Genomic DNA, 14,542 nt, shown 5'->3' with positions numbered 1-14,542 from the left:
AAAGGTCAAAGGAACGTGGGATTCCCAGCCAGTCTCCCATGCTGGTACTTGCCAAGCCTTAAGCTGCATTGCTGCTTCGATCTGACGAGAGCAGGCACATTCAGCTTAGAATGGCCGTTGACAGCCGCTGTTCAATTTGAACCTTCTTTTACTATCTCATAGAGAAACTAACACAATTTTCAGGTTCAAAAATGTCAACAGAACTTGGGATTCCCAGCCAGTCTTCCATGCTGGTACTTGCAAAGCCTTAAGCTGCATTGCTGCTGCGATCTGACCAGAGCAGGCACATTCAGCTTAGAATGGCTGTTGACAGCAGCTGTTCAATTTGAACCTTCTTTTACTATCTCATAGAGAAACTAACACAATTTTCAGGTTCAAAAAGGTCAACGGAACTTGGGATTCCCAGCTAGTCTCCCATGCTGGTACTTGCCAAGCCTTAAGCTGCATTGCTGCTGCGATCTGACGAGAGCAGGCACATTCAGCTTAGAATGGCCGTTGACAGCAACTCTTCAATTTGAACCTTCATTTACTACCTCATAGAGAAACTAACACAATTTTCAGGTTCAAAAAGGTCAACAGAACTTAGGATTCCCAGCCAGTCTCCCATGCTGGTACTTGCCAAGCCTTAAGCTGCATTGCTGCTGCGATCTGACGAGAGCAGGCACATTCAGCTTAGAATGGCCGTTGACAGCAGCTGTTCAATTTGAACCTTCTTTTACTATCTCAAAGAGAAACTAACACAATTTTCAGGTTCAAAAAGGTCAACGGAACTTGGGATTCCCAGCCAGTCTCCCATGCTGGTACTTGCCAAGCCTTAAGCTGCATTGCTGCTGCGATCTGACGAGAGCAGGCACATTAAGCTTAGTAGAATGGCCGTTGACAGCAGTTGTTCAATTTGAACCTTCTTTTACTATCTCATAGAGAAACTAACACAATTTTCAGGTTCAAAAATGTCAACGGAACTTGGGATTCCCAGCTAGTCTCCCATGCTGGTACTTGCCAAGCCTTAAGCTGCATTGCTGCTGCGATCTGACGAGAGCAGGCACATTCAGCTTAGAATGGCCGTTGACAGCAACTGTTCAATTTGAACCTTATTTTACTACCTCATAGAGAAACTAACACAATTTTCAGGTTCAAAAAGGTCAACAGAACTTAGGATTCCCAGCCAGTCTCCCATGCTGGTACTTGCCAAGCCTTAAGCTGCATTGCTGCTGCGATCTGTCGAGAACAGGCACATTCAGCTTAGAATGGCCATTGACAGCAGCTGTTCAATTTGAACCTTCTTTTACTATCTCATAGAGAAACTAACACAATTTTCAGGTTCAAAAATGTCAACAGAACTTGGGATTCCCAGCCAGTTTCCCATGCTGGTACTTGCTAAGCCTTAAGCTGCATCGCTGCTGCGATTTGACAAGAGCACGCACATTCAGCTTAGAATGGCCGTTGACAGCAGCTGTTCAATTTGAACCTTCTTTTACAATCTCATAGAGAAACTAACACAATTTTCAGGTTCAAAAAGGTCAACGGAACTTGGGATTCGCAGCCAGTCTCCCATGCTGGTACTTGCCAAGCCTTAAGCTGCATTGCTGCTGCGATCTGACGAGAGCAGGCACATTCAGCTTAGAATGGCCGTTGACAGCAGCTGTTCAATTTGAACCTTCTTTTACCATCTTTGACAGAGAAACTAACAATTTTCAGGTTCAAAAAGGTCAACGGAACTTGGGATTCCCAGCCAGTCTCCCATGCTGGTACTTGCCAAGCCTTAAGCTGCATTGCTGCTGCGATCTGACGAGAGCAGGCACATTCAGCTTAGAATGGCCGTTGACAGCAGCTGTTCAATTTGAACCTTCTTTTACTATCTCATAGAGAAACTAACACAATTTTCAGGTTCAAAAAGGTCAACGGAACTTGGGATTCCCAGCCAGTCTCCCATGCTGGTACTTTCCAAGCCCTAAGCTGCATTGCTGCTGGGATCTGACGAGAGCAGGCACATTCAGCTTAGAATGGCCGTTGACAGCAGCTGTTCAATTTGAACCTTCTTTTACTATCTCATAGAGAAACTAACACAATTTTCAGGTTCAAAAAGGTCAACAGAACGTGGGATTCCCAGCCAGTGTCCCATGCTGGTACTTGCCAAGCCTTAAGCTGCATTGCTGCTGCGATCTGACGAGAGCAGGCACATTCAGCTTAGAATGGCCGTTGACAGCAGCTGTTCAATTTGAACCTTCTTTTACTATCTCATAGAGAAACTAACACAATTTTCAGGTTCAAAAAGGTCAACAGAACTTGGGATTCCCAGCCAGTCTCCCATGCTGGTACTTGCCAAGCCTTAAGCTGCATCGCTGCTGCGATCCGACGAGAGCAGGCACATTCAGCTTAGAATGGCCGTTGACAGCAGCTGTTCAATTTGAACCTTCTTTTACTATCTCATAGAGAAACTAACAAAATTTTCAGGTTCAAAAAGGTCAACAGAACTTGGGATTCCCAGCCAGTCTCCCATGCTGGTACTTTCCAAGGCTTAAGCTGCATTGCTGCTGCGATCTGACGAGAGCAGGCACATTCAGCTTAGAATGGCCGTTGACAGCAGCTGTTCAATTTGAACCTTCTTTTACTATCTCATAGAGAAACTAACACAATTTTCAGGTTCAAAAAGGTCAACAGAACTTAGGATTCCCAGCCAGTCTCCCATGCTGGTACTTGCCAAGCCTTAAGCTGCATTGCTGCTGCGATCTGACGAGAGCAGGCACATTAAGCTTAGTAGAATGGCCGTTGAGAGCAGCTGTTCAATTTGAACCTTCTTTTACTATCTCATAGAGAAACTAACACAATTTTCAGGTTCAAAAATGTCAACAGAACTTGGGATTCCCAGCCAGTCTCCCATGCTGGTACTTGCAAAGCCTTAAGCTGCATTGCTGCTGCGATCTGACGAGAGCAGGCATATTCAGCTTAGAATGGCTGTTGACAGCAGCTGTTCAATTTGAACCTTCTTTTACTATCTCATAGAGAAACTAACACATTTTTCAGGTTCAAAAAGGTCAACAGAACTTGGGATTCCCAGCTAGTCTCCCATGCTGGTACTTGCCAAGCCTTAAGCTGCATTGCTGCTGCGATCTAACGAGAGCAGGCACATTCAGCTTAGAATGGCCGTTGACAGCAACTGTTCAATTTGAACCTTATTTTACTACCTCATAGAGAAACTAACACAATTTTCAGGTTCAAAAAGGTCAACAGAACTTAGGATTCCCAGCCAGTCTCCCATGCTGGTACTTGCCAAGCCTTAAGCTGCATTGCTGCTGCGATCTGACGAGAGCAGGCACATTCAGCTTAGAATGGCCGTTGACAGCAGCTGTTCAATTTGAACCTTCTTTTACTATCTCATAGAGAAACTAACACAATTTTCAGGTTCAAAAAGGTCAACGGAACTTGGGATTCCCAGCCAGTCTCCCATGCTGGTACTTGCCAAGCCTTAAGCTGCATTGCTGCTGCGATCTGACGAGAGCAGGCACATTAAGCTTAGTAGAATGGCCGTTGACAGCAGTTGTTCAATTTGAACCTTCTTTTACTATCTCATAGAGAAACTAACACAATTTTCAGGTTCAAAAATGTCAACAGAACTTGGGATTCCCAGCCAGTCTCCCATGCTGGTACTTGCAAAGCCTTAAGCTGCATTGCTGCTGCGATCTGACCAGAGCATGCACATTCAGCTTAGAATGGCTGTTGACAGCAGCTGTTCAATTTGAACCTTCTTTTACTATCTCATAGAGAAACTAACACAATTTTCAGGTTCAAAAAGGTCAACGGAACTTGGGATTCCCAGCTAGTCTCCCATGCTGGTACTTGCCAAGCCTTAAGCTGCATTGCTGCTGCGATCTGACGAGAGCAGGCACATTCAGCTTAGAATGGCCATTGACAGCAGCTGTTCAATTTGAACCTTCTTTTACTATCTCATAGAGAAACTAACACAATTTTCAGGTTCAAAAATGTCAACAGAACTTGGGATTCCCAGCCAGTTTCCCATGCTGGTACTTGCTAAGCCTTAAGCTGCATCGCTGCTGCGATTTGACAAGAGCACGCACATTCAGCTTAGAATGGCCGTTGACAGCAGCTGTTCAATTTGAACCTTCTTTTACAATCTCATAGAGAAACTAACACAATTTTCAGGTTCAAAAAGGTCAACGGAACTTGGGATTCGCAGCCAGTCTCCCATGCTGGTACTTGCCAAGCCTTAAGCTGCATTGCTGCTGCGATCTGACGAGAGCAGGCACATTCAGCTTAGAATGGCCGTTGACAGCAGCTGTTCAATTTGAACCTTCTTTTACCATCTTTGACAGAGAAACTAACAATTTTCAGGTTCAAAAAGGTCAACGGAACTTGGGATTCCCAGCCAGTCTCCCATGCTGGTACTTGCCAAGCCTTAAGCTGCATTGCTGCTGCGATCTGACGAGAGCAGGCACATTCAGCTCAGAATGGCCGTTGACAGCAGCTGTTCAATTTGAACCTTCTTTTACTATCTCATAGAGAAACGAACACAATTTTCAGGTTCAAAAAGGTCAACGGAACTTGGGATTCCCAGCCAGTCTCCCATGCTGGTACTTTCCAAGCCTTAAGCTGCATTGCTGCTGCGATCTGACGAGAGCAGGCACATTCAGCTTAGAATGGCCGTTGACAGCAGCTGTTCAATTTGAACCTTCTTTTACTATCTCATAGAGAAACTAACACAATTTTCAGGTTCAAAAAGGTCAACAGAACGTGGGATTCCCAGCCAGTGTCCCATGCTGGTACTTGCCAAGCCTTAAGCTGCATTGCTGCTGCGATCTGACGAGAGCAGTCACATTCAGCTTAGAATGGCCGTTGACAGCAGCTGTTCAATTTGAACCTTCTTTTACTATCTCATAGAGAAACTAACACAATTTTCAGGTTCAAAAAGGTCAACAGAACTTGGGATTCCCAGCCAGTCTCCCATGCTGGTACTTGCCAAGCCTTAAGCTGCATCGCTGCTGCGATCCGACGAGAGCAGGCACATTCAGCTTAGAATGGCCATTGACAGCAGCTGCTCAATTTGAACCTTCTTTTACTATCTCATAAAGAAACTAACACATTTTCAGGTTCAAAAAGGTCAATGGAACTTGGGATTCCCAGCCAGTCTCCCATGCTGGTACTTGCCAAGCCTCAAGCTGCAACGCTGCTGCGATCTGACAAGAGCATGCACATTCAGCTTAGAATGGCCGTTGACAGCAGCTGTTCAATTTGAACCTTCTTTTACTATCTCATAGAGAAACTAACTCAATTTTCAGGTTCAAAAAGGTCAATGGAACTTGGGATTCCCAGCCAGTCTCCCATGCTGGTACTTGCCAAGCCTTAGCTTAGAATGGGCGTTGACAGCAGCTGTTCAATTTGAACCTTCTTTTACTATCTCATAGAGAAACTAACACAATTTTCAGGTTAAAAAAAGGTCAACAGAACTTGGGATTCCCAGCCAGTCTCCCATGCTGGTACTTGCCAAGCCTTAAGCTGCATTGCTGCTGCGATCTGACGAGAGCAGGAACATTCAGCTTAGAATGGCTGTTGACAGCAGCTGTTCAATTTGAACCTTCTTTTAAGATCTTTGACAGAGAAACTAACAATTTTCAGGTTCAAAAAGGTCAACGGAACTTGGGATTCCCAGCCAGTCTCCCATGCTGGTACTTGCCAAGCCTTAAGCTGCATTGCTGCTGCGATCTGACGAGAGCAGGCACATTCAGCTTAGAATGGCCGTTGACAGCAGCTGCCTAATTTCTACTTTCTTTCACTATCTCATAGAGAAACTAACACAATTTTCAGGTTCAAAAAGGTCAAAAGAACTTAGGATTCCCAGCCAGTCTCCCATGCTGGTACTTGCCAAGCCTTAAGCTGCATCGCTGCTGCGATCTGACAAGAGCATGCACATTCAGCTTAGAATGGCCGTTGACAGCAGCTGTTCAATTTGAACCTTCTTTTACTATCTCATAGAGAAACTAACACAATTTTCAGGTTCAAAGAGGTCAATGGAACTTGGGATTCCCAGCCAGTCTCCCATGCTGGTACTTGCCAAGCCTTAAGCTGCATAGCTCCTGCAATCTGATAAGAGCAGGCACATTCAGCTTAGAATGGGCGTTGACAGCAGCTGTTCAATTTGAACCTTCTTTTACTATCTCATAGAGAAACTAACACAATTTTCAGGTTCAAAAAGGTCAACGGAACTTGAGATTCCCAGCCAGTCTCCCATGCTGGTACTTGCCAAGCCTTAAGCTGCATTGCTGCTGCGATCTGACGAGAGCAGGCACATTCAGCTTAGAATGGCCGTTGACAGCAGTTGTTCAATTTGAACCTTCTTTTACTATCTCATCGAGAAACTAACACAATTTTCAGGTTCAAAAAGGTCAACAGAACTTGGGATTCCCAGCCAGTCTCCCATGCTGGTACTTGCCAAGCCTTAAGCTGCATTGCTGCTGCGATCTGACGAGAGCAGGCACATTCAGCTTAGAATGGCCGTTGACAGCAGCTGTTCAATTTGAACCTTCTTTTACTATCTCATAGAGAAACTAACACAATTTTCAGGTTCAAAAAGGTCAACAGAACTTGGGATTCCCAGCCAGTCTCCCATGCTGGTACTTGCCAAGCCTTAAGCTGCATTGCTGCTGCGATCTGACGAGAGCAGGCACATTCAGCTTAGAATGGCCGTTGACAGCAGCTGTTCAGTTTGAACCTTCTTTTACTATCTCATAGAGAAACTAACACAATTTTCAGGTTCAAAAAGGTCAACGGAACTTGGGATTCCCAGCCAGTCTCCCATGCTGGTACTTGCCAAACCTTAAGCTGCATTGCTGCTGCGATCTGACGAGAGCAGGCACATTTAGCTTAGAATGGCCGTTGACAGCAGCTGTTCAATTTGAACCTTCTTTTACCATATTTGACAGAGAAACTAACAATTTTCAGGTTCAAAAAGGTCAACGGAATGTGGGATTCCCAGCCAGTCTCCCATGCTGGTACTTGCCAAGCCTTAAGCTGCATTGCTGCTGCGATCTGACGAGAGCAGGCACATTCAGCTTAGAATGGCCGTTGACAGCAGCTGCCTAATTTCTACTTTCTTTTACTATCTCATAGAGAAACTAACACAATTTTCAGGTTCAAAAAGGTCAACAGAACTTGGGATTCCCAGGCAGTCTCCCATGCTGGTACTTGCCAAGCCTTAAGCTGCAACGCTGCTGCGATCTGACAAGAGCATGCACATTCAGCTTAGAATGGCCGTTGACAGCAGCTGTTCAATTTGAACCTTCTTTTACTATCTCATAGAGAAACTAACACATTTTCAGGTTCAAAAAGGTCAACGGAACTTGGGATTCCCAGCCAGTCTCCCATGCTGGTACTTGCCAAGCCTTAAGCTGCATTGCTGCTGCGATCTGATGAGAGCAGGCACATTCAGCTTAGAATGGCCGTTGACAGCAGCTGTTCAATTTGAACCTTCTTTTACTATCTCATAGAGAAACTAACTCAATTTTCAGGTTCAAAAAGGTCAATGGAACTTGGGATTCCCAGCCAGTCTCCCATGCTGGTACTTGCCAAGCCTTAGCTTAGAATGGGCGTTGACAGCAGCTGTTCAATTTGAACCTTCTTTTACTATCTCATAGAGAAACTAACACAATTTTCAGGTTCAAAAAGGTCAACGGAACTTGGGATTCCCAGCCAGTCTCCCATGCTGGTACTTGCCAAGCCTTAAGCTGCATTGCTGCTGCGATCTGACGAGAGCAAGCACATTCAGCTTAGAATGGCCGTTGACAGCAGCTGTTCAATTTGAACCTTCTTTTACTATCTCATAGAGAAACTAATACAATTTTCAGGTTCAAAAAGGTCAACAGAACTTGGGATTCCCAGCCAGTCTCCCATGCTGGTACTTGCCAAGCCTTAAGCTGCATTGCTGCTGCGATCTGACGAGAGCAGGCACATTCAGCTTAGAATGGCCGTTGACAGCAGCTGTTCAATTTGAACCTTCTTTTACTATCTCATAGAGAAACTAACACAATTTTCAGGTTCAAAAAGGTCAATGGAACTTGGGATTCCCTGCCAGTCTCCCATGCTGGTACTTGCCAAGCCTTAAGCTGCATTGCTGCTGCGATCTGACGAGAGCAGGCACATTCAGCTTAGAATGGCCATTGACAGCAGCTGTTCAATTTGATCCTTCTTTTACTATCTCATAGAGAAACTAACACAATTTTCAGGTTCAAAAAGGTCAACAGAACTTGGGATTCCCAGTCAGTCTCCCATGCTGGTACTTGCCAAGCCTTAAGCTGCATCGCTGCTGCGATCTGACAAGAGCACACACATTCAGCTTAGAAGGGCCGTTGACAGCAGCTGTTCAATTTGAACCTTCTTTTACTATCTCATAGAGAAACTAACACAATTTTCAGGTTCAAAAAGGTCAACAGAACTTGGGATTCCCAGCCAGTCTCCCATGCTGGTACTTGCCAAGCCTTAAGCTGAATTGCTGCTGCGATCTGACGAGAGCAGGCACATTCAGCTTAGAATGGCCGTTGACAGCAGCTGTTCAATTTGAACCTTCTTTTACTATCTCATAGAGAAACTAACACAATTTTCAGGTTCAAAAAGGTCAACAGAACTTGGGATTCCCAGCCAGTCTCCCATGCTGGTACTTGCCAAACCTTAAGCTGCATTGCTGCTGCGATCTGACGAGAGCAGGCACATTCAGCTTAATATGGCCGTTGACAGCAGCTGTTCAATTTGAATCTTCTTTTACCATCTTTGACAGAGAAACTAACAATTTTCAGGTTCAAAAAGGTCAACGGAACGTGGGATTCCCAGCCAGTCTCCCATGCTGGTACTTGCCAAGCCTTAAGCTGCATTGCTGCTGCGATCTGACGAGAGCAGGGACATTCAGCTTAGAATGGCCGTTGACAGCAGCTGCCTAATTTCTACTTTCTTTTACTATCTCATAGAGAAACTAACACAATTTTCAGGTTCAAAAAGGTCAACAGAACTTGGGATTCCCAGCCAGTCTCCCATGCTGGTACTTGCCAAGCCTTAAGCTGCAACGCTGCTGCGATCTGACAAGAGCATGCACATTCAGCTTAGAATGGCCGTTGACAGCAGCTGTTCAATTTGAACCTTCTTTTACTATCTCATAGAGAAACTAACACATTTTCAGGTTCAAAAAGGTCAACGGAACTTGGGATTCCCAGCCAGTCTCCCATGCTGGTACTTGCCAAGCCTTAAGCTGCAACGCTGCTGCGATCTGACAAGAGCATGCACATTCAGCTTAGAATGGCCGTTGACAGCAGCTGTTCAATTTGAACCTTCTTTTACTATCTCATAGAGAAACTAACACATTTTCAGGTTCAAAAAGGTCAACGGAACTTGGGATTCCCAGCCAGTCTCCCATGCTGGTACTTGCCAAGCCTTAGCTTAGAATGGGCGTTGACAGCAGCTGTTCAATTTGAACCTTCTTTTACTATCTCATAGAGAAACTAACACAATTTTCAGGTTCAAAAAGGTCAACAGAACTTGGGATTCCCAGCCAGTCTCCCATGCTGGTACTTGCCAAACCTTAAGCTGCATTGCTGCTGCGATCTGACGAGAGCAGGCACATTCAGCTTAGAATGGCCGTTGACAGCAGCTGTTCAATTTGAACCTTCTTTTACCATCTTTGACAGAGAAACTAACAATTTTCAGGTTCAAAAAGGTCAACAGAACGTGGGATTCCCAGCCAGTCTCCCATGCTGGTACTTGCCAAGCCTTAAGCTGCATTGCTGCTGCGATCTGACGAGAGCAGGCACATTCAGCTTAGAATGGCCGTTGACAGCAGCTGCCTAATTTCTACTTTCTTTTACTATCTCATAGAGAAACTAACACAATTTTCAGGTTCAAAAAGGTCAACAGAATTTGGGATTCCCAGGCAGTCTCCCATGCTGGTACTTGCCAAGCCTTAAGCTGCAACGCTGCTGCGATCTGACAAGAGCATGCACATTCAGCTTAGAATGGCCGTTGACAGCAGCTGTTCAATTTGAACCTTCTTTTACTATCTCATAGAGAAACTAACACATTTTCAGGTTCAAAAAGGTCAACGGAACTTGGGATTCCCAGCCAGTCTCCCATGCTGGTACTTGCCAAGCCTTAAGCTGCATTGCTGCTGCGATCTGATGAGAGCAGGCACATTCAGCTTAGAATGGCCGTTGACAGCAGCTGTTCAATTTGAACCTTCTTTTACTATCTCATAGAGAAACTAACTCAATTTTCAGGTTCAAAAAGGTCAATGGAACTTGGGATTCCCAGCCAGTCTCCCATGCTGGTACTTGCCAAGCCTTAGCTTAGAATGGGCGTTGACAGCAGCTGTTCAATTTGAACCTTCTTTTACTATCTCATAGAGAAACTAACACAATTTTCAGGTTCAAAAAGGTCAACGGAACTTGGGATTCCCAGCCAGTCTCCCATGCTGGTACTTGCCAAGCCTTAAGCTGCATTGCTGCTGCGATCTGACGAGAGCAGGCACATTCAGCTTAGAATGGCCGTTGACAGCAGCTGTTCAATTTGAACCTTCTTTTACTATCTCATAGAGAAACTAACACAATTTTCAGGTTCAAAAAAGTCAACAGAACTTGGGATTCCCAGCCAGTCTCCCATGCTGGTACTTTCCAAGCCTTAAGCTGCATTGCTGCTGCGATCTGACGAGAGCAGGCACATTCAGCTTAGAATGGCCGTTGACAGCAGCTGTTCAATTTGAACCTTCTTTTACTATCTCATAGAGAAACTAAAACAATTTTCAGGCTCAAAAAGGTCAACGGAACTTAGGATTCCCAGCCAGTCTCCCATGCTGGTACATGCCAAGCCTTAAGCTGCATTGCTGCTGCGATCTGACGAGAGCAGGCACATTCAGCTTAGAATGGCCGTTGACAGCAGCTGTTCAGTTTGAACCTTCTTTTACTATCTCATAGAGAAACTAACACAATTTTCAGGTTCAAAAAGGTCAACAGAACTTGGGATTCCCAGCCAGTCTCCCATGCTGGTACTTGCCAAGCCTTAAGCTGCATTGCTGCTGCGATCTGACGAGAGCAGGCACATTCAGCTTAGAATGGCCGTTGACAGCAGCTGTTCAGTTTGAACCTTCTTTTACTATCTCATAGAGAAACTAACACAATTTTCAGGTTCAAAAAGGTCAACGGAACTTGGGATTCCCAGCCAGTCTCCCATGCTGGTACTTGCCAAGCCTTAAGCTGCATTGCTGCTGCGATCTGACGAGAGCAGGCACATTCAGCTTAGAATGGCCGTTGACAGCAGCTGTTCAGTTTGAACCTTCTTTTACTATCTCATAGAGAAACTAACACAATTTTCAGGTTCAAAAAGGTCAACGGAACTTGGGATTCCCAGCCAGTCTCCCATGCTGGTACTTGCCAAACCTTAAGCTGCATTGCTGCTGCGATCTGACGAGAGCAGGCACATTCAGCTTAGAATGGCCGTTGACAGCAGCTGTTCAATTTGAACCTTCTTTTACCATATTTGACAGAGAAACTAACAATTTTCAGGTTCAAAAAGGTCAACGGAATGTGGGATTCCCAGCCAGTCTCCCATGCTGGTACTTGCCAAGCCTTAAGCTGCATTGCTGCTGCGATCTGACGAGAGCAGGCACATTCAGCTTAGAATGGCCGTTGACAGCAGCTGCCTAATTTCTACTTTCTTTTACTATCTCATAGAGAAACTAACACAATTTTCAGGTTCAAAAAGGTCAACAGAACTTGGGATTCCCAGGCAGTCTCCCATGCTGGTACTTGCCAAGCCTTAAGCTGCAACGCTGCTGCGATCTGACAAGAGCATGCACATTCAGCTTAGAATGGCCGTTGACAGCAGCTGTTCAATTTGAACCTTCTTTTACTATCTCATAGAGAAACTAACTCAATTTTCAGGTTCAAAAAGGTCAATGGAACTTGGGATTCCCAGCCAGTCTCCCATGCTGGTACTTGCCAAGCCTTAGCTTAGAATGGGCGTTGACAGCAGCTGTTCAATTTGAACCTTCTTTTACTATCTCATAGAGAAACTAACACAATTTTCAGGTTCAAAAAGGTCAACGGAACTTGGGATTCCCAGCCAGTCTCCCATGCTGGTACTTGCCAAACCTTAAGCTGCATTGCTGCTGCGATCTGACGAGAGCAGGCACATTCAGCTTAGAATGGCCGTTGACAGCAGCTGTTCAATTTGAACCTTCTTTTACCATCTTTGACAGAGAAACTAACAATTTTCAGGTTCAAAAAGGTCAACAGAACATGGGATTCCCAGCCAGTCTCCCATGCTGGTACTTGCCAAGCCTTAAGCTGCATTGCTGCTGCGATCTGACGAGAGCAGGCACATTCAGCTTAGAATGGCCGTTGACAGCAGCTGCCTAATTTCTACTTTCTTTTACTATCTCATAGAGAAACTAACACAATTTTCAGGTTCAAAAAGGTCAACAGAACTTGGGATTCCCAGGCAGTCTCCCATGCTGGTACTTGCCAAGCCTTAAGCTGCAACGCTGCTGCGATCTGACAAGAGCATGCACATTCAGCTTAGAATGGCCGTTGACAGCAGCTGTTCAATTTGAACCTTCTTTTACTATCTCATAGAGAAACTAACACATTTTCAGGTTCAAAAAGGTCAACGGAACTTGGGATTCCCAGCCAGTCTCCCATGCTGGTACTTGCCAAGCCTTAAGCTGCATTGCTGCTGCGATCTGATGAGAGCAGGCACATTCAGCTTAGAATGGCCGTTGACAGCAGCTGTTCAATTTGAACCTTCTTTTACTATCTCATAGAGAAACTAACTCAATTTTCAGGTTCAAAAAGGTCAATGGAACTTGGGATTCCCAGCCAGTCTCCCATGCTGGTACTTGCCAAGCCTTAGCTTAGAATGGGCGTTGACAGCAGCTGTTCAATTTGAACCTTCTTTTACTATCTCATAGAGAAACTAACACAATTTTCAGGTTCAAAAAGGTCAACGGAACTTGGGATTCCCAGCCAGTCTCCCATGCTGGTACTTGCCAAGCCTTAAGCTGCATTGCTGCTGCGATCTGACGAGAGCAAGCACATTCAGCTTAGAATGGCCGTTGACAGCAGCTGTTCAATTTGAACCTTCTTTTACTATCTCATAGAGAAACTAATACAATTTTCAGGTTCAAAAAGGTCAACAGAACTTGGGATTCCCAGCCAGTCTCCCATGCTGGTACTTGCCAAGCCTTAAGCTGCATTGCTGCTGCGATCTGACGAGAGCAGGCACATTCAGCTTAGAATGGCCGTTGACAGCAGCTGTTCAATTTGAACCTTCTTTTACTATCTCATAGAGAAACTAACACAATTTTCAGGTTCAAAAAGGTCAATGGAACTTGGGATTCCCTGCCAGTCTCCCATGCTGGTACTTGCCAAGCCTTAAGCTGCATTGCTGCTGCGATCTGACGAGAGCAGGCACATTCAGCTTAGAATGGCCATTGACAGCAGCTGTTCAATTTGAACCTTCTTTTACTATCTCATAGAGAAACTAACACAATTTTCAGGTTCAAAAAGGTCAACAGAACTTGGGATTCCCAGTCAGTCTCCCATGCTGGTACTTGCCAAGCCTTAAGCTGCATCGCTGCTGCGATCTGACAAGAGCACACACATTCAGCTTAGAAGGGCCGTTGACAGCAGCTGTTCAATTTGAACCTTCTTTTACTATCTCATAGAGAAACTAACACAATTTTCAGGTTCAAAAAGGTCAACAGAACTTGGGATTCCCAGCCAGTCTCCCATGCTGGTACTTGCCAAGCCTTAAGCTGAATTGCTGCTGCGATCTGACGAGAGCAGGCACATTCAGCTTAGAATGGCCGTTGACAGCAGCTGTTCAATTTGAACCTTCTTTTACTATCTCATAGAGAAACTAACACAATTTTCAGGTTCAAAAAGGTCAACAGAACTTGGGATTCCCAGCCAGTCTCCCATGCTGGTACTTGCCAAACCTTAAGCTGCATTGCTGCTGCGATCTGACGAGAGCAGGCACATTCAGCTTAATATGGCCGTTGACAGCAGCTGTTCAATTTGAATCTTCTTTTACCATCTTTGACAGAGAAACTAACAATTTTCAGGTTCAAAAAGGTCAACGGAACGTGGGATTCCCAGCCAGTCTCCCATGCTGGTACTTGCCAAGCCTTAAGCTGCATTGCTGCTGCGATCTGACGAGAGCAGGGACATTCAGCTTAGAATGGCCGTTGACAGCAGCTGCCTAATTTCTACTTTCTTTTACTATCTCATAGAGAAACTAACACAATTTTCAGGTTCAAAAAGGTCAACAGAACTTGGGATTCCCAGCCAGTCTCCCATGCTGGTACTTGCCAAGCCTTAAGCTGCAACGCTGCTGCGATCTGACAAGAGCATGCACATTCAGCTTAGAATGGCCGTTGACAGCAGCTGTTCAATTTGAACCTTCTTTTACTATCTCATAGAGAAACTAACACATTTTCAGGTTCAAAAAGGTCAACGGAACTTGGGATTCCCAGCCAGTCTCCCATGCTGGTACT

General features: G+C 45.1%; 48 pseudogenes; all 48 read right to left on the bottom strand.

The window, feature by feature from the left end:
• Positions 1 to 381: 381 nt before the first annotated feature.
• On the bottom strand, positions 382 to 500 carry LOC140085196 (5S ribosomal RNA; annotated as a pseudogene).
• A 70-nt stretch (positions 501 to 570) lies between these two features.
• LOC140086786 (5S ribosomal RNA) lies at positions 571 to 689 on the bottom strand (annotated as a pseudogene).
• An 829-nt stretch (positions 690 to 1,518) lies between these two features.
• LOC140088267 (5S ribosomal RNA) lies at positions 1,519 to 1,637 on the bottom strand (annotated as a pseudogene).
• A 70-nt stretch (positions 1,638 to 1,707) lies between these two features.
• Positions 1,708 to 1,826, bottom strand: LOC140098934 (5S ribosomal RNA; annotated as a pseudogene).
• A 70-nt stretch (positions 1,827 to 1,896) lies between these two features.
• On the bottom strand, positions 1,897 to 2,015 carry LOC140092221 (5S ribosomal RNA; annotated as a pseudogene).
• A 70-nt stretch (positions 2,016 to 2,085) lies between these two features.
• Positions 2,086 to 2,204, bottom strand: LOC140096117 (5S ribosomal RNA; annotated as a pseudogene).
• A 70-nt stretch (positions 2,205 to 2,274) lies between these two features.
• Positions 2,275 to 2,393, bottom strand: LOC140083634 (5S ribosomal RNA; annotated as a pseudogene).
• Positions 2,394 to 2,463: 70 nt separating this feature from the next.
• Positions 2,464 to 2,582, bottom strand: LOC140091388 (5S ribosomal RNA; annotated as a pseudogene).
• A 451-nt stretch (positions 2,583 to 3,033) lies between these two features.
• LOC140082207 (5S ribosomal RNA) lies at positions 3,034 to 3,152 on the bottom strand (annotated as a pseudogene).
• A 70-nt stretch (positions 3,153 to 3,222) lies between these two features.
• LOC140086784 (5S ribosomal RNA) lies at positions 3,223 to 3,341 on the bottom strand (annotated as a pseudogene).
• A 451-nt stretch (positions 3,342 to 3,792) lies between these two features.
• On the bottom strand, positions 3,793 to 3,911 carry LOC140082039 (5S ribosomal RNA; annotated as a pseudogene).
• A 259-nt stretch (positions 3,912 to 4,170) lies between these two features.
• Positions 4,171 to 4,289, bottom strand: LOC140088266 (5S ribosomal RNA; annotated as a pseudogene).
• Positions 4,290 to 4,359: 70 nt separating this feature from the next.
• Positions 4,360 to 4,478, bottom strand: LOC140078455 (5S ribosomal RNA; annotated as a pseudogene).
• Positions 4,479 to 4,548: 70 nt separating this feature from the next.
• LOC140084283 (5S ribosomal RNA) lies at positions 4,549 to 4,667 on the bottom strand (annotated as a pseudogene).
• A 259-nt stretch (positions 4,668 to 4,926) lies between these two features.
• Positions 4,927 to 5,045, bottom strand: LOC140087821 (5S ribosomal RNA; annotated as a pseudogene).
• Positions 5,046 to 5,451: 406 nt separating this feature from the next.
• LOC140082026 (5S ribosomal RNA) lies at positions 5,452 to 5,570 on the bottom strand (annotated as a pseudogene).
• A 70-nt stretch (positions 5,571 to 5,640) lies between these two features.
• Positions 5,641 to 5,759, bottom strand: LOC140098933 (5S ribosomal RNA; annotated as a pseudogene).
• Positions 5,760 to 6,207: 448 nt separating this feature from the next.
• On the bottom strand, positions 6,208 to 6,326 carry LOC140083024 (5S ribosomal RNA; annotated as a pseudogene).
• A 70-nt stretch (positions 6,327 to 6,396) lies between these two features.
• LOC140079674 (5S ribosomal RNA) lies at positions 6,397 to 6,515 on the bottom strand (annotated as a pseudogene).
• Positions 6,516 to 6,585: 70 nt separating this feature from the next.
• LOC140079673 (5S ribosomal RNA) lies at positions 6,586 to 6,704 on the bottom strand (annotated as a pseudogene).
• Positions 6,705 to 6,774: 70 nt separating this feature from the next.
• LOC140095372 (5S ribosomal RNA) lies at positions 6,775 to 6,893 on the bottom strand (annotated as a pseudogene).
• A 70-nt stretch (positions 6,894 to 6,963) lies between these two features.
• Positions 6,964 to 7,082, bottom strand: LOC140098339 (5S ribosomal RNA; annotated as a pseudogene).
• A 258-nt stretch (positions 7,083 to 7,340) lies between these two features.
• On the bottom strand, positions 7,341 to 7,459 carry LOC140099638 (5S ribosomal RNA; annotated as a pseudogene).
• Positions 7,460 to 7,676: 217 nt separating this feature from the next.
• LOC140083573 (5S ribosomal RNA) lies at positions 7,677 to 7,795 on the bottom strand (annotated as a pseudogene).
• Positions 7,796 to 7,865: 70 nt separating this feature from the next.
• LOC140079672 (5S ribosomal RNA) lies at positions 7,866 to 7,984 on the bottom strand (annotated as a pseudogene).
• A 70-nt stretch (positions 7,985 to 8,054) lies between these two features.
• LOC140088455 (5S ribosomal RNA) lies at positions 8,055 to 8,173 on the bottom strand (annotated as a pseudogene).
• Positions 8,174 to 8,432: 259 nt separating this feature from the next.
• LOC140087904 (5S ribosomal RNA) lies at positions 8,433 to 8,551 on the bottom strand (annotated as a pseudogene).
• Positions 8,552 to 8,621: 70 nt separating this feature from the next.
• On the bottom strand, positions 8,622 to 8,740 carry LOC140089478 (5S ribosomal RNA; annotated as a pseudogene).
• Positions 8,741 to 8,810: 70 nt separating this feature from the next.
• On the bottom strand, positions 8,811 to 8,929 carry LOC140092018 (5S ribosomal RNA; annotated as a pseudogene).
• A 593-nt stretch (positions 8,930 to 9,522) lies between these two features.
• On the bottom strand, positions 9,523 to 9,641 carry LOC140088365 (5S ribosomal RNA; annotated as a pseudogene).
• A 70-nt stretch (positions 9,642 to 9,711) lies between these two features.
• Positions 9,712 to 9,830, bottom strand: LOC140090857 (5S ribosomal RNA; annotated as a pseudogene).
• Positions 9,831 to 10,088: 258 nt separating this feature from the next.
• On the bottom strand, positions 10,089 to 10,207 carry LOC140099626 (5S ribosomal RNA; annotated as a pseudogene).
• Positions 10,208 to 10,424: 217 nt separating this feature from the next.
• LOC140098932 (5S ribosomal RNA) lies at positions 10,425 to 10,543 on the bottom strand (annotated as a pseudogene).
• A 70-nt stretch (positions 10,544 to 10,613) lies between these two features.
• LOC140081637 (5S ribosomal RNA) lies at positions 10,614 to 10,732 on the bottom strand (annotated as a pseudogene).
• A 70-nt stretch (positions 10,733 to 10,802) lies between these two features.
• Positions 10,803 to 10,921, bottom strand: LOC140091883 (5S ribosomal RNA; annotated as a pseudogene).
• Positions 10,922 to 10,991: 70 nt separating this feature from the next.
• On the bottom strand, positions 10,992 to 11,110 carry LOC140079671 (5S ribosomal RNA; annotated as a pseudogene).
• A 70-nt stretch (positions 11,111 to 11,180) lies between these two features.
• Positions 11,181 to 11,299, bottom strand: LOC140098931 (5S ribosomal RNA; annotated as a pseudogene).
• Positions 11,300 to 11,369: 70 nt separating this feature from the next.
• On the bottom strand, positions 11,370 to 11,488 carry LOC140086266 (5S ribosomal RNA; annotated as a pseudogene).
• Positions 11,489 to 11,558: 70 nt separating this feature from the next.
• LOC140098337 (5S ribosomal RNA) lies at positions 11,559 to 11,677 on the bottom strand (annotated as a pseudogene).
• Positions 11,678 to 12,083: 406 nt separating this feature from the next.
• LOC140086262 (5S ribosomal RNA) lies at positions 12,084 to 12,202 on the bottom strand (annotated as a pseudogene).
• A 70-nt stretch (positions 12,203 to 12,272) lies between these two features.
• On the bottom strand, positions 12,273 to 12,391 carry LOC140087744 (5S ribosomal RNA; annotated as a pseudogene).
• Positions 12,392 to 12,649: 258 nt separating this feature from the next.
• Positions 12,650 to 12,768, bottom strand: LOC140099613 (5S ribosomal RNA; annotated as a pseudogene).
• Positions 12,769 to 12,985: 217 nt separating this feature from the next.
• LOC140083572 (5S ribosomal RNA) lies at positions 12,986 to 13,104 on the bottom strand (annotated as a pseudogene).
• A 70-nt stretch (positions 13,105 to 13,174) lies between these two features.
• LOC140079670 (5S ribosomal RNA) lies at positions 13,175 to 13,293 on the bottom strand (annotated as a pseudogene).
• A 70-nt stretch (positions 13,294 to 13,363) lies between these two features.
• On the bottom strand, positions 13,364 to 13,482 carry LOC140088453 (5S ribosomal RNA; annotated as a pseudogene).
• A 259-nt stretch (positions 13,483 to 13,741) lies between these two features.
• On the bottom strand, positions 13,742 to 13,860 carry LOC140087902 (5S ribosomal RNA; annotated as a pseudogene).
• A 70-nt stretch (positions 13,861 to 13,930) lies between these two features.
• Positions 13,931 to 14,049, bottom strand: LOC140089477 (5S ribosomal RNA; annotated as a pseudogene).
• A 70-nt stretch (positions 14,050 to 14,119) lies between these two features.
• On the bottom strand, positions 14,120 to 14,238 carry LOC140092017 (5S ribosomal RNA; annotated as a pseudogene).
• Between the last annotated feature and the right edge of the window lie 304 nt (positions 14,239 to 14,542).

The sequence above is a fragment of the Engystomops pustulosus genome, chromosome 9 (assembly GCF_040894005.1).
Source record: "Engystomops pustulosus chromosome 9, aEngPut4.maternal, whole genome shotgun sequence".
NCBI classification, from domain to species: domain Eukaryota; kingdom Metazoa; phylum Chordata; class Amphibia; order Anura; family Leptodactylidae; genus Engystomops; species Engystomops pustulosus.
Note: the sequence above shows the minus strand (reverse complement) of the source record. Positions and strands in the feature narration are given on the sequence as shown.